Here is a 13,086-nt window from a genome sequence, read left to right on the forward strand (position 1 = left end):
GCCACACCAGCAGGATCCACATGGTCCAGTTAGCCCCCGACTGTGCACTAGAATTTACACCCTTTTGGTGTGGGCTAACATACTGTAGTCAACAACTCAGTAACAACTAAATAGGATTACTCAATAAAAATCATATCTATTAATACTTGCCATGTCACTCCCCCAACTATGAAATGATTTCTATATTCTCTCTAGTTACCTACTTAAACAAAATCTGGGATCTTAAAGAACATGCAGATGTTGAAGTAGTAATTACCTACTGATACATGTACAGCTTCATATGGCTTCCATCTGAACAACTAGCAATATTTTAATACACATCCCCCCAGCCTCCTTGGACTGAGATATACAATATCATCCCCATTTTACATATGGGAAATAAAGACACAGAGAGACAATGGCTGGAGTTTCAAAAAAGTCCAACGGATTTTGGTGCCCAGCTGTCACTGATAATTAATGGAAATTGGAAGCCACCTTTCCTCAGAGCCATTTGAAAATTGCAGCCTGAATAATATGCGCAAGGGGTCTGAACCAAAATATCATGAGTCCTGGTCACACACATTACTTTTTTCTCTTTCACAACTCCCCAAACAAAAAATTCATAATTACCATCAGCCATCTACTCTGTCTGATGTAGAACAGGTATGGCCAGATACTCAAGCTCTTAACTCCCACTGTCTTGCTCTCTCCCCGCCCATTTCTATTCAAACAGGCCTGTATTGGTGAAATTATGACCCCACTGAGCTCACTGAGAGTTCTTCCATTGACTTCAATAGGTCTAGGATCTGTGACTTCAATGAGCCTTGCACAAAAGACAAGTAAGGGTATTTTGTGATACATGCCTGAGTAACATAAAAGATTTCTTGTTTCACTACTGTATTTAAACAGTGCCAGAGACTCATTCAGGGAAACATTACAGATTTTCAGTAACAAAGAAAAATATATTGATTAGAGGTACTTAGCTATGTGATATAAATAGTATGTCTTTCATCAGTACTTATTCATGTGTATAAATGAAGACTCTTATGCTATTGGTTAATGATTTCCAAGCACTTATATTTTCCATTGGAAAGTAATCATAACAATAAAGCATGGTGAAATTTTAGTAAACGGGGAAAAGTAATAAAAATTTCCCTTTTAACAATAACACTGTACAGTTTCTGAAGTTAAATTACATTGCTAAATCAAATACAATATCACATGTGTAATTTGCTTAAACAATTATCCATTCAAATCAATGACTAAATACTCTTGCTCTAATGAGATTCATATTTAACTTTTTTTTAAGTTTCACAAATAGTTGACACGGTAAATTTGCAAATAAATCAATTAATATTGTCTGAAAGACCAGTATATGCCCAATATGAAAAACAGTTGTAGCTGTTTTATTATGCTCTCCACAGAACAGCTTTACCTTCTGATTAATTTTAATCTACTTTAAAGGATTTCACTGGACTGAAATTTTAATTAAAAAAGAAATGGAAAAGTCTATAAGGTCTGCATAGCATCAATTAGTTTAACTTGATATCTTGCACTTCCACTACCCTCTGTACATATGGTTCCTGTTAAAATAATTGAAAAGTACTTCTGAACAATGTCACCCACACATCCACACTAAAAGCTAGCGGATATACTAACATTAAACTTTACTAATATTAATAAAGAAACAATTAATTTTCATTATTTGTTTCTAAAATACATAATAAAACTCCATCGGTTCAAACACAAATAAAACATTATATATGCCTTGTCAGCATAAAGGGTAATCATCATCATCATTATAATTTATCCTGCTTTGTTATAAGTCTAATGTCTCATTTATTTATAAAGCTTCTTGGCTGCCATTTAAATAACCTCTCTGAAATATTAAAATGCAATCTGGCTGGCAAATTCCTCAACTACTTCTTTATAAAATGTTACCTCTAATTTCCATTATACTTTCTTTAAGGGAACAGGCACCACTTATATTTGCATATGTTAATACATCAGTAAAACATACTGTTTTCTGTTAATTCATCTACAAACATACATGCAGGAGGCTAAATTCAACCCCAGTCAATGTCGCCATAAAAAACCCCTTTAGAATAAGGAATAATTGTGAGATATGCAAAGATTTTACCCGAAGACCAGTTATAAAGGTCCTGATTCAAAGATCACTGAAGACTGTGAAGAGACTCCCATTCAATTCCAACTGGTTTCTGACCAGGCAAAAAAAAAACACCCTCAATATTTTAACTAAATGTTCACAACCTTTCTCTGCTCTAGCTGTCATCAGATTACAAGCCTCTGAAGCAGTGGCGGGCAACCTGCTGCCTCAGGCCACATACAGTCCATTGGGAATCTGTGTGTAACCAGGATGGTCTCCCATAAGACAGTTTGTTTACCATTGCCCACAGTAGGGTTTCCAGATTCTGCTGGTTTCTGTCCACATAGTTTTTTTTCCTACCAGTATTACTAAAGTGATGTGCACATAAAGCAAGACAACGTGAAGTGAGGTGAATGCTGATTGCACTCAACATTGACTGGGAAACCTGTGTGCTTCCTCTGCTGCCAATCAAAGGGCCACTATGGTTCAAATGAGCACACTTCACAAATTCTAAGCAAGTAAGTGCAGTTAGAAAAGCCATCCTATCACAGAAGACCAATCCTGAGGCCACTGAGATGAAGGAGCGTCACTCCTGCAGTCCATTCACTAGCCTACATTGCCTATCAATGCTCTGAAGTGTACCTGGCACATTGTTTGCATTCTTATTCCTATTTAAAAATTAGTCACTGGTGGGGGAAAATGCATATTTTATGCATCTTTGATTAAATGAGCCTGTTAACAGATGACCAGATAACCTTTTTATGAGACTGCTACATAATTAAAAAGATAGCTGATGAATTTAACATTAAAGAAGAAAAATATTACAAATAATAAACAATATCTTATCAAAACTTTTCAAAACAATACCATAGAAAAGTAGCATTACCAGAGCTATTGCTACCAATAGTAATTTCTGAAATCTATGTGCATTATAAAAAAAATTACAGTGCCTCTAGTAATCTAGGTGACAGAGTACTAGTAATTATTTTTGTATTTTACATCAGTAAGTTAAAATATGCTCCCAATGCCCACTGTAGTGGTCATTAAAGTTTCCCCAGCCTCAATCAGCATAGCTAATGATGCCATATAATGACAGAATACAGTCTCTAATGAAAAGCTGAACAAGGTCTCATTGCAGCCATATTGTTGATGATTTAGTGTTCTGAACTTGTTCAGTCCAACATATTTTATTCTGTAGACAATATCACCTCTCAGAAAATTGCATTTCAATGAACTTGTCAAGAAAAAGGTAATGAAATAACCAGGCAACATAAATCAATTATAGTTGGTTGTCGTGTGCTATTATTTTAGGGCCTAAACCTGGAAACAGTATTAGCTGTAGTGCTTACTATTGTGGTGAGTCCCACTGGGTTTAAAGGGACTACAACTGGTAAAAACACTACGAGACTCCTAGGAGTCTGTTCTGGTACGGCTGTGGTCTGAAGAAGTGGGTCTGTCCCACGAAAGCTCATCAACTAATAAATTATTTTGTTAGTCTTTAAAGTGCTACTGGACTGCTTTTTGGTTTTGATAGTATATGGACTAGCATGGCTATTTCCCTGTTACTACTGGTAGAAGTAAACATGAAATCCTGACAACATTCAGGTAAATGGGATTTCTGCCCCGGTGTTCTTATCGAAGCAGACTTTCACCCTGAGCATCTAGTGGATGGGGTCTTGGTTCTCTGTGTTTATTTGCTAGAACAGAGGTGAGCAAAATACAGCCCATGGGAATGATCCCACCTACCAAATATTTGAATCCAGCTTACCATGGCCCCCTGTGATCCCTCAGGCGTGCTCTCTGCCTGCTGTAGTCCCATACATATGCTGTTCCCCTTCCCCCCTATAAGTCTACCACACTGCACACAGACACATGCATTGGCCCCAGCAGCTGGCCACTTTGAACCATCTGTGCGGTCATGTCAGCCAGGGAGCCTGCCTGAGGCTCCCGCTGGGCCACGGCCTGGAGACACCTATGGTAAGCATCTGACACCCCTCTCGTAACTCAACCCCTGTACCTCTGCCCCAAGTTAAAACACCCTCCTAAACCAGAACTTCCTCCCAGAACCCACACCTCCTCCTGTACCCCAATCCCCTAGACAAAGCTCCCTCCTGTATCCAAATTCTCTCCCAGACCCCTTTCTCCCTCCACTAATAGTGTAGCAAAATGTGTCCCCTGACAATTTACCAAATTCCTGGAATGGCCTCCAGTCAAAAATTATTGTCCACCCCATGTTAGAATGTCGTACATGATAAGATGGAGTTGCTCTGTGGCTATCACGATTGAATGAATAAATTCACTGGCCATATGTTCTGGATGATCACATACTTTTGTGTATGAGGAAATATTGTTGCTATCAAAGTCCAGTGTAACGGTCAAGAGGTGGAATATGACATAAATGAATGCACATATTCAAACAGCCCATTTCCCACGTCATAATGAAAAAGGCCAGTGCCATATCACATAGTAGCATATGATTAGTAACCTTCATTGGCCAGAACAAGATTCAGTTCTCTACCTTGTTTCATCAGCAGAGGTCAGTGCACTGAAGGAACAGTAACGAGATTTTCAAAGTTAGTTAGGCATCTGAAGGCTCAGGTGCCTAATGAGGTTTTAAGAAGTGCCTAAAGCTGGACAGGGATCTAACTCGTACTGAAATCACTTCAATGGGATTAAAGCATTTACCAGCTCTGGCACTTTTGAAAATCATTGTAGGTTCCCACCCACACTTTTGTGCACGTAAAAATCTCCCTTCTTTATCCAAATCCATTTTTTTCCACAGACAAAGCAAGCACATTCAATCCCATTTTCAAAATGACATATATGACATAGAAGAGCCTATATTCCATTCAAAGTTAGTAGGACTTAACTCTGAAGTCACTCAGCTTCTCTAATATAATCCCCATTGTCTTGCAATACTGCCAGTCTCAGGACCAAGTACTTCCAATAAAATTTAACAACAGCATCTCCTCTTTACCATTGTCCAACCCCCTCTTTAACAAAAAATTTAATTTGTAATTTGAAATAAACACAAAAGCTTGACATAAAATGTTATTTAAAATCAAAACTGAGTACAAATAATTTCTCTTGGCCCCAGCTGGCCAGTTGCCTGAGCCAGCCTTGAGAGCTGTCCACACCAGTTGCCCACCCGCCTGAGACCTGTGCTGCCAGAGCCACCTGCCCAAGCCGCACGCTGCCGGGGCCAGACATCCACCTGTCTGCTGGCTGCCCGAGCCCCCACGCTGCCGGGACCAGCCACCCACCCCAGCTGCAGGCCAGTCACCCGCACAAGCCCCATGCTGCCAGGGCCAGCTGCCCACCTGCCATCTTGAGCCACCTGGGCCCCACACTGCCAGTGCCAGCCGTCTGAGCCCCGCGCTGCCAGAACCAGCCACCTACCCTCCAACCCAAGCCAACCAAGCCCCATGCTGCTGGCATCAGCTGCCCAAGCCCTGCTCTGCCGGCGCCAACCATCTGAGCCCCATGAGTCCTGCAAGCTGGCCAGCTGCCCAAGCCTCACAAGCCTTGCAAGCCACCCACCCGAGCCCCTCCCCTACCCTCCCACAAATCCAGGCACCCCCACCCCCACATCTAACCCCATCCTCCTCCTCCTCCCCTACAACCCACACTCACACTCACTTGCAGAAGGCAGCCAGCTCCAGGTGGGTCTTTGCCAGCTGCCTGCTCTTTATAGCAGCTGCACCAGGTCACCCAAGTAAAATGGCAAGGGCTAAGAGCCAGAAGCAAAGGGTGGGGAGAATGATGGGGGGGGCACCTCGTGTCCCCCCTGGAATTTCTTCACGCCCCCCCCCTGGGGGGGCACACCCATCGTTTTGGGAAACCCTGAGATAGAGTGAGCTGCAGTCTATTTTCTTCTTGTGCTACAACAGAATAGTGTATAGCAATGAAATAGTTAACATTGCTACAAGAATTTTTATCCAACGCCTTCAGAGATAGCCCTTGGGTGATACAGATAGTTCAAATCTCTCACAGTTATAGTTTCCGACTGTCTGAAGGTTCAGTAACGTAGTACTGCGTTGGTTTACATTTCGTTTACAGTTTTATGGTTATCTTCGTATATACAGAAGCAAGAAAGATTTATAAAAAAAACAAACCTTTGATTCTGAAGCACAAATCTATGGGAAAATGTAGGATATTCCATGGCAAATTCTACAGCTGAAGAATGAGAAAATACACAGGGCTCTAGACAAGGCAGAGGTAATTGACCAGACATATAACAGTGGGTCAGACAACATACGATCTTAAAATAATTTAAGTATTTCCTTATTTAGCACATGCCCGTGTAATCAGATATTTTTATGCATCTGTCAGATTACAGCCTGCCTTACAGGAGTAGACCCCTTCATATATGCCCTTTAAAATTAAAATCCAAGTAGGTTTTAAAATCCAAGAATCCAGGCATTCTTCTCCTCAGAGGCTGAAAGTTGTTTCACCTCATTGAACGGTCTGCATGAAATTTCCAAATAGCTATTTAAGTCTCAAATAATCTAATCAGAAACAAGATTATTAAAATGAGATCAAAACAAGAGAAAGTGTTTGTATAACATATCTTATCTCATATTTGATATAAGTTAGATAGGTGCAGGACACTGTAAGATTATCTCTACCTGCGGATCATACCTACTCAAGAAACAGAAGGCAAATAATTAAAGGTGAGAAATCAATGCTCATAAATTAAAATGAGTTAAAATCCCATGTGGGCCCTCTCATTTTGGCCAACTGTGCAGCAGAGTTCTGGATATAGACTCTGTGGATGACACACTGGTGATTCCATTTGTAGTATGAAATGAGCCGTGCAAGCATGTTCAGAGGTTTGAAAGTCAAAAAGGGAACATTCTGAATGTGATCATACAGGATCCTTTAAGGAAGCTTAAGTTACAGAGAATTAAAGCCTTATTACTTCTGATAAGGGTCTAACAGACCTTAATTTCTGAGCATTGACTTCACACCTTCTGTTGATTCAAATGGAAACAGCTAGAGTACTTTCACTGGTCTCCACCTTGCTTTAAGTGCTATTCAGGTGCCTTTGACTTCTCTGCCTTATTCTCAGACCAGGTCCCTTCCACCACAAAGTGATTTTCCCTCAGGATCTGTCCCAACCAAAGGGGAAGTGGAGCAGACTGGGGCCATGGTCCTCAGCTTCCCACCACTATGGTGAAGAGGAGGGATCCAGCTGGGAGATGGCAGCAGAGCAGGCTGCTGGATCACTTCACTCCCTGAGGCTCCCTCCACCATGGAGAGGGTGGGTGGCCTGACCCCTGCTTCTGCCCTGTGCCAGGTGATACCCTGCTGGAATCTCTCAAGGGAAGGGGCTTTGGAAAGGGGTGCACGTAGGTGGGAAGAGAAGGGACAGGAGTGGAGCAGGGGCAGGACCGGAGTGGGAAGAAGTGGGGGTAGGGGCAGAGTTTCAAGACCCTCCACCTCCTAGATACAGACGTGATGTTCAATATGGCTAACTGGTTCCACTTCTGTTTTTTTGGCTCCTGCCATTGCATTTTATAATCTTTGAAGGTAGCGCCAAAGAATAGAGGACTTTCAGCTCACACTCACAATCCCCTTTCCTCTGCTGCCCCTCACCAATGGTGTTAACGTTACAGACAGCTCAGCTCTCCTTTGCATACCATATCTGAGGAAATAGGGCTCATATTTCTTCAACTTCTGATTGACATTAATTATTTTCTATATTAAATGTGACAGAGCAAAATCAATCTGCCACACTCACTGTGTTAACCAAACATACAAGCAAACACAGGGCACTTTCAATGCTCACATGCAACTAAGCTAAAATGAAATGAAATCCATGTGAATTAGAACTGAGCGAGCAGCTAAGTTTCATTAGCTGAATGTTATGTGCTAGATTATACATTTTAGGAATTTATGGTAATTCAAATCACAGCACATCAGTTATGAAAAAACATTTCAACAAAATGTTCCAAGTTATGTTTTAAATACATTTTTACAGAAATCAGAATTGGGAAAAAAAATTACTTCCACTGGCTTATTTTCTAGTGTATACTCCAGTGCAGCCTTCAGCGATTCAAAAATGAGGCTTCGTTCAGTTCCTTTGTGTGACAAAGTGCAAGAGATTAAGCCATTAGGAAACGTTCCCTCTTATTTACCTTAAAATTTCATTGGTAGTTTTTTCAGATTATACTAATTATGCCTCATTGGATCACACTAATCAATACCTTTTTGGTATTCACATTATTATGTGTAGGTAAGCAATTAGTCATCATTAGCCAATATTTAGGTACTGTATTTTATAAAGCTTCCCTCATAAATCAATTTCTCCAGCTCACTAATCAAGTTTAATTTTACGTATTTTTAGTTTATAACGGCATCCTGATGTCAGATGCTTTATCTTACTTTCCAGTAAGAGGAAAATGATCCAATAATATTCACTTCAGTGTTTTGCTATTTTGGAAGAAAATACATCGACTCCCCTCCTCCCCCGCCACAATTTGCCCTTAGTTTGACTTCACTATGGTCCACATTAACAGGAACAGCAGCTAAACCTTCTTTGAAACTTTATTCACCATAGCCAGAAAAAAAAAGAGCTGGTGAAATTCCTTTAAAACATGCTTTAATCTAGCTGGAATGCCATAAATTGCTTCCAGATGTGCTCCATACAAAAGTCAATCATAGCTATTTATACTGACACTCTGCAGTCCAAACAATCTGAATCCAAATGCCATGTCTCCGCTACAATAAAGCTATAAATGTCAGTTTTGTTGAATCTGGAGAGGTGTTGAAGAGTTCATGCTAGCTTGCTTTTAAGCTATTTGTTAGCCAGCAATTATTTGAAAAAAGAAACTTTTTTAATAGAACTGTACTTGTTGAGCAATTCTTAAAGCACACCTGACACCTCCCAGTTAAGACCTTGAAAGTGCCACAGGTTACAAGTTGAAATTCATTTCACAAGTTAGAAAAATGTAGCACTTAGGCAGGGGGCCAAGAAAAACTGAAGCACTTGGCAGGACTCCCATGCCCTCTCTTAGATCGAACACACACGTAGTACACCTGGGGCTTAATGAACTACAGTACAACGAAGCGACAGAGTCTCACTCTAAAACCACCTCTATTCACAAAGCTTCCATAACATGCAGAAAAGCATCTTTTTTTTTGCTGAAAAAAAGGCTGTCAGGAAACCTCTCCTAATCAATTGTTTAGCACGCAAAATAGTCAACATATTCCTCAGCTGGGAAAATTATATAACCAACATTCTGCTGAAACAATGACCTACGGTATTATTCCACACTATGGCTGTGTCTACGCTAGCCCCAAACTTCGAAATGGCCACGCAAATGGCCAATTGGAAGTTTACTAATGAAGCGCTGAAATGCATATTCAGCGCTTCATTAGCATGCGGGCAGCCGCGGCACTTCGAAATTGACACTCCTCGCCGCCGCGCAGCTCATCCCAACAGGGCTCCTTTTAAAAAGGACCCCACCTACTTCAAAGTCCCCTTATTCCCATCAGCTCATGGGAATAAGGGGACTTCCAAGTAGGCGGGGTCCTTTCAAAAAGGAGCCCCGTTGGGACGAGCCGTGCGGCGGCGAGGCGCGTCAATTTCGAAGTGCCGCAGCTGCCCGCATGCTAATGAAGCGCTGAATATGCATTTCAGCGCTTCATTAGTAAACTTCGAAACGGCCATTTGCGTGGCCATTCCGAAGTTTGGGGCTAGTGTAGACGTAGCCTATTTCAGAAAACCACACTACATGTGTAGATTCTATACAGAGTATTTGGGCTGGTTTCCTGGGCTGCATTATGAAACATTTTTTTCCTAGAAATTTGCACCTATACTTCAATTTCTGTAGAAATGCTCAGAGTTTCATTTTGCTTGTTGAAGGAGGTACAGAATTTCTCTCACCTTTCCTTGTTGTTTGAAGGGTTTGAAACGTTTAGGAAAGAGATGAAAGAATGCTCTTGCAATTACTGTTATTCTACAACTTCCTTGTCCTTTATTTTCCTTTTCCTTTCCCCTGCTTTACATCCCCTCCTCAATACTTTCCCCGTTCTTTCCCCTATCCTTGTCACTTCCCAAGGGCATAAGGACTCTACTTACAATACCTTTGCTTCCTGATAGGTGGAGACTTAACACTAAGGCCTTGTCTACACTACACAATTAAGTCAATTTATGTTAGATTGACATACAGCCACCACAGATATTACCGCAGTTTTTCAGGTCCACACTACAGTCTTGCTGCTGGTGGTGCACATCCTCACCACAAAGTGTTTGTACCAATTTAAATGGAGTAATGGGGCTGAGTGAGCTCAGCACAGAGCCCCGGTACCTGGCACTGAGAGCCCAGACTGTCAGCTCATATTAATGATCCCCAATAATATAAACCAATATGATTGTGAGATTGACATGATGAGCTATAACATATCTGACACAGCAATTGACAACTTTGATCTCAATTTTCCCACAGACAAAGGAATCTTGGGCACATCCATTCAAACTATTTTCTTCTATAGTTGCTTTCATTCTAAAAACGTGGTAAAAATCTGTTTGAGTAATGTTGTATTTTAGATACAAATCCAGAAGACTATGGAAACTCATTAAGACCAGAAGGGAACATCATGATCGCTTAGGCTGTGTCTACACTCGCATTCCTCTTTTGAAAAAGGCATGCAAACGAGGGAAATAAAATGCAAATGAGGTGCAGATTTACATATATTCCTTTTTTTTTTTTTTTTTAGGAAGAAGGGTTCTTTTAAAGATGGGGTTTACTTTCGAAATAGCCGCATCTACACTGCTTTTCTTCTTTTGAAAAGAAAGCGGCTCTTTCAAAAGAATACGAAAATGAGGCACCAGATATGTAAATCTGTACCTCATGTGCATTTCGAGTTCCCTTACTTACATGCCTATTTCAAAAGAGGAATGCAAGTGTACATGCAGCCTTAGTGTGACCTCTTACAGGCCACAGAACCTCACCAACCTACTCTTGACAGACTCACAACCTTTGGCTGAACTACCTCAGGATTTAATGAGAATCTACTATTTACATTAGTTTAAACCTACAAGTGATCCATGCCCCAAGCTGCAGAGTAAGGTGAACGCTTCCCCTCTCCCCTGATCTCCGACAGCTTGACTTGGGGAAAAATGCTTTCCAAAACTCAAATACAATGAACAGTCAGACCCTGAATACATGGGCAAGATCCATCAAACACCCACCTGGGAAAGACTCTTTGTTAGTAACTCAGAACTCTCCCCATCTAATGTCCCATCACTGGCTGCTGGTGATATTCACTGCTAGCAGTTGTCGATCAGCAGCATGCCACCGTAAGCCATCTCCTCACATCGTGCCCTCCATAAACTTATCAAGCTCAGTCTTGTAGCCAGCTGTATTTTTTTGCCCCCCACTGCTCCTCTTGGAAGGCTGTTCCAGAACTTCACTTCTCTGATGGTTAGAAACTTTCACCTAATTTCAAGTCTAAATGTATGGACAGGCAGATTATATCCATTTGTTCTTGTGTCCACACTAGTTCTCACCTTAACTCTCCTCCCTCCCTGGCATTTATGCCTATATTATATATTTTAGAAAGTCATACCTCCCCTCCTCACAACTTATTTTGGGTTAAATTAAATCAGTCAAGCTTATCTGACTCTACATTATAAGGTAGGTTTTCCATCACTCTGATCATCCTAGGAGCCCTCCTCTGTACCTGTTAAGGATTATAGCCTCAATTTACCTTGCTGTATTCATGGTTCATATCAGACAATGGGATTTTTCTAAGGTACATCACAATGAGCCAATACAGCAGTAATCAAATCTTTCAGGGAAAACTTAGGAAGCTGCTTAAGGCAACGTAGGGAAGCAAGAACCACACTCTAGTAGTTCCAGTACACATTTATGCCTCCAGCTTCTTTTGCATTTCCCTTTCCTCTTCCACTTTGCCAATGATGACAACACTGGTATGCCAGTTCATTTCTTTCTCTCAGACATCTGCATATTTTACTACACAGAGCTTTTCATTTTTGGACTGCCAAAATCTCTTTGTCAGGTCCTTCCCTCAATTCTACTCACTCTGCAGCACCGTCTAAAAATAGTGAGTGTATTTAACATGCACCACCTTTTAATCTCTAGATGTAGATATATGTGCAGTGAGTAGTAGCATGATGCCGCATCACAATTCATGTTTCTCCTCATAACTCTCTTTCTCAGTGGGTTATAGACTTGCTTGTTAATCAATCCTACCACTTGGACTGTAAATTCTTTGAATCAGGGACCTATCATTTACACATTTTCTGTGAAGCACCTACCACACCTGGGGGCACTAGAAAACCTTACCATTCAGACAATGATAATAATCACCACTGGCCAGCATTCGACATTAGTGGTTTATCCTGACTTCACATCTGTTGTGACTCTCCTAAAAACATAAAGGAGCTCCAAGAAGCCTCCAAATTATCAATCCATCCTAGTCTGTGATCCAACAAAAAAGCATATCTCCAGATACGAACAGCATTCAGAATGGCTAGTCCTCCACAAAAAGAGAGAAAATGAGAGCCAAAGTAAGTGGAATTTGAAAAACAGGTAGAAATAGGCTACTGTTTCAACCATGCAGTTCTGCAGCCACTAGTACAATCATAATTTGTACCAGACCCTTGTACTTTTTTTGCTTGTTTCTTTAGATTTTTCATTGCATGTTTCATTTCATGTTTGAAATATTTTTAAAATCACAACCATAAGTCTACAGCATTTACAATATCATTAAAGTAACAAATACATATCTTGAGCCTCAGCTGTGTAACCAGTAGGGAACTGGCTGGATTAATCAGTTTTTGCACCTTTTTCAGTTAAATCAGAGATCCAAATGCAAAATCTAGCACTCAGTCGTGACTGCTTAACACACCCTGGAGGAACATGTCCATAAACAATTTGATGGATTACACTCAGGCATATATGATGTATATTCCCCCACAGAAAAATTTCACTAAGGTCAAATTAAGGTTGCAAGATGCATACATCATA

The sequence above is a fragment of the Carettochelys insculpta genome, chromosome 2 (assembly GCF_033958435.1).
Source record: "Carettochelys insculpta isolate YL-2023 chromosome 2, ASM3395843v1, whole genome shotgun sequence".
NCBI classification, from domain to species: domain Eukaryota; kingdom Metazoa; phylum Chordata; order Testudines; family Carettochelyidae; genus Carettochelys; species Carettochelys insculpta.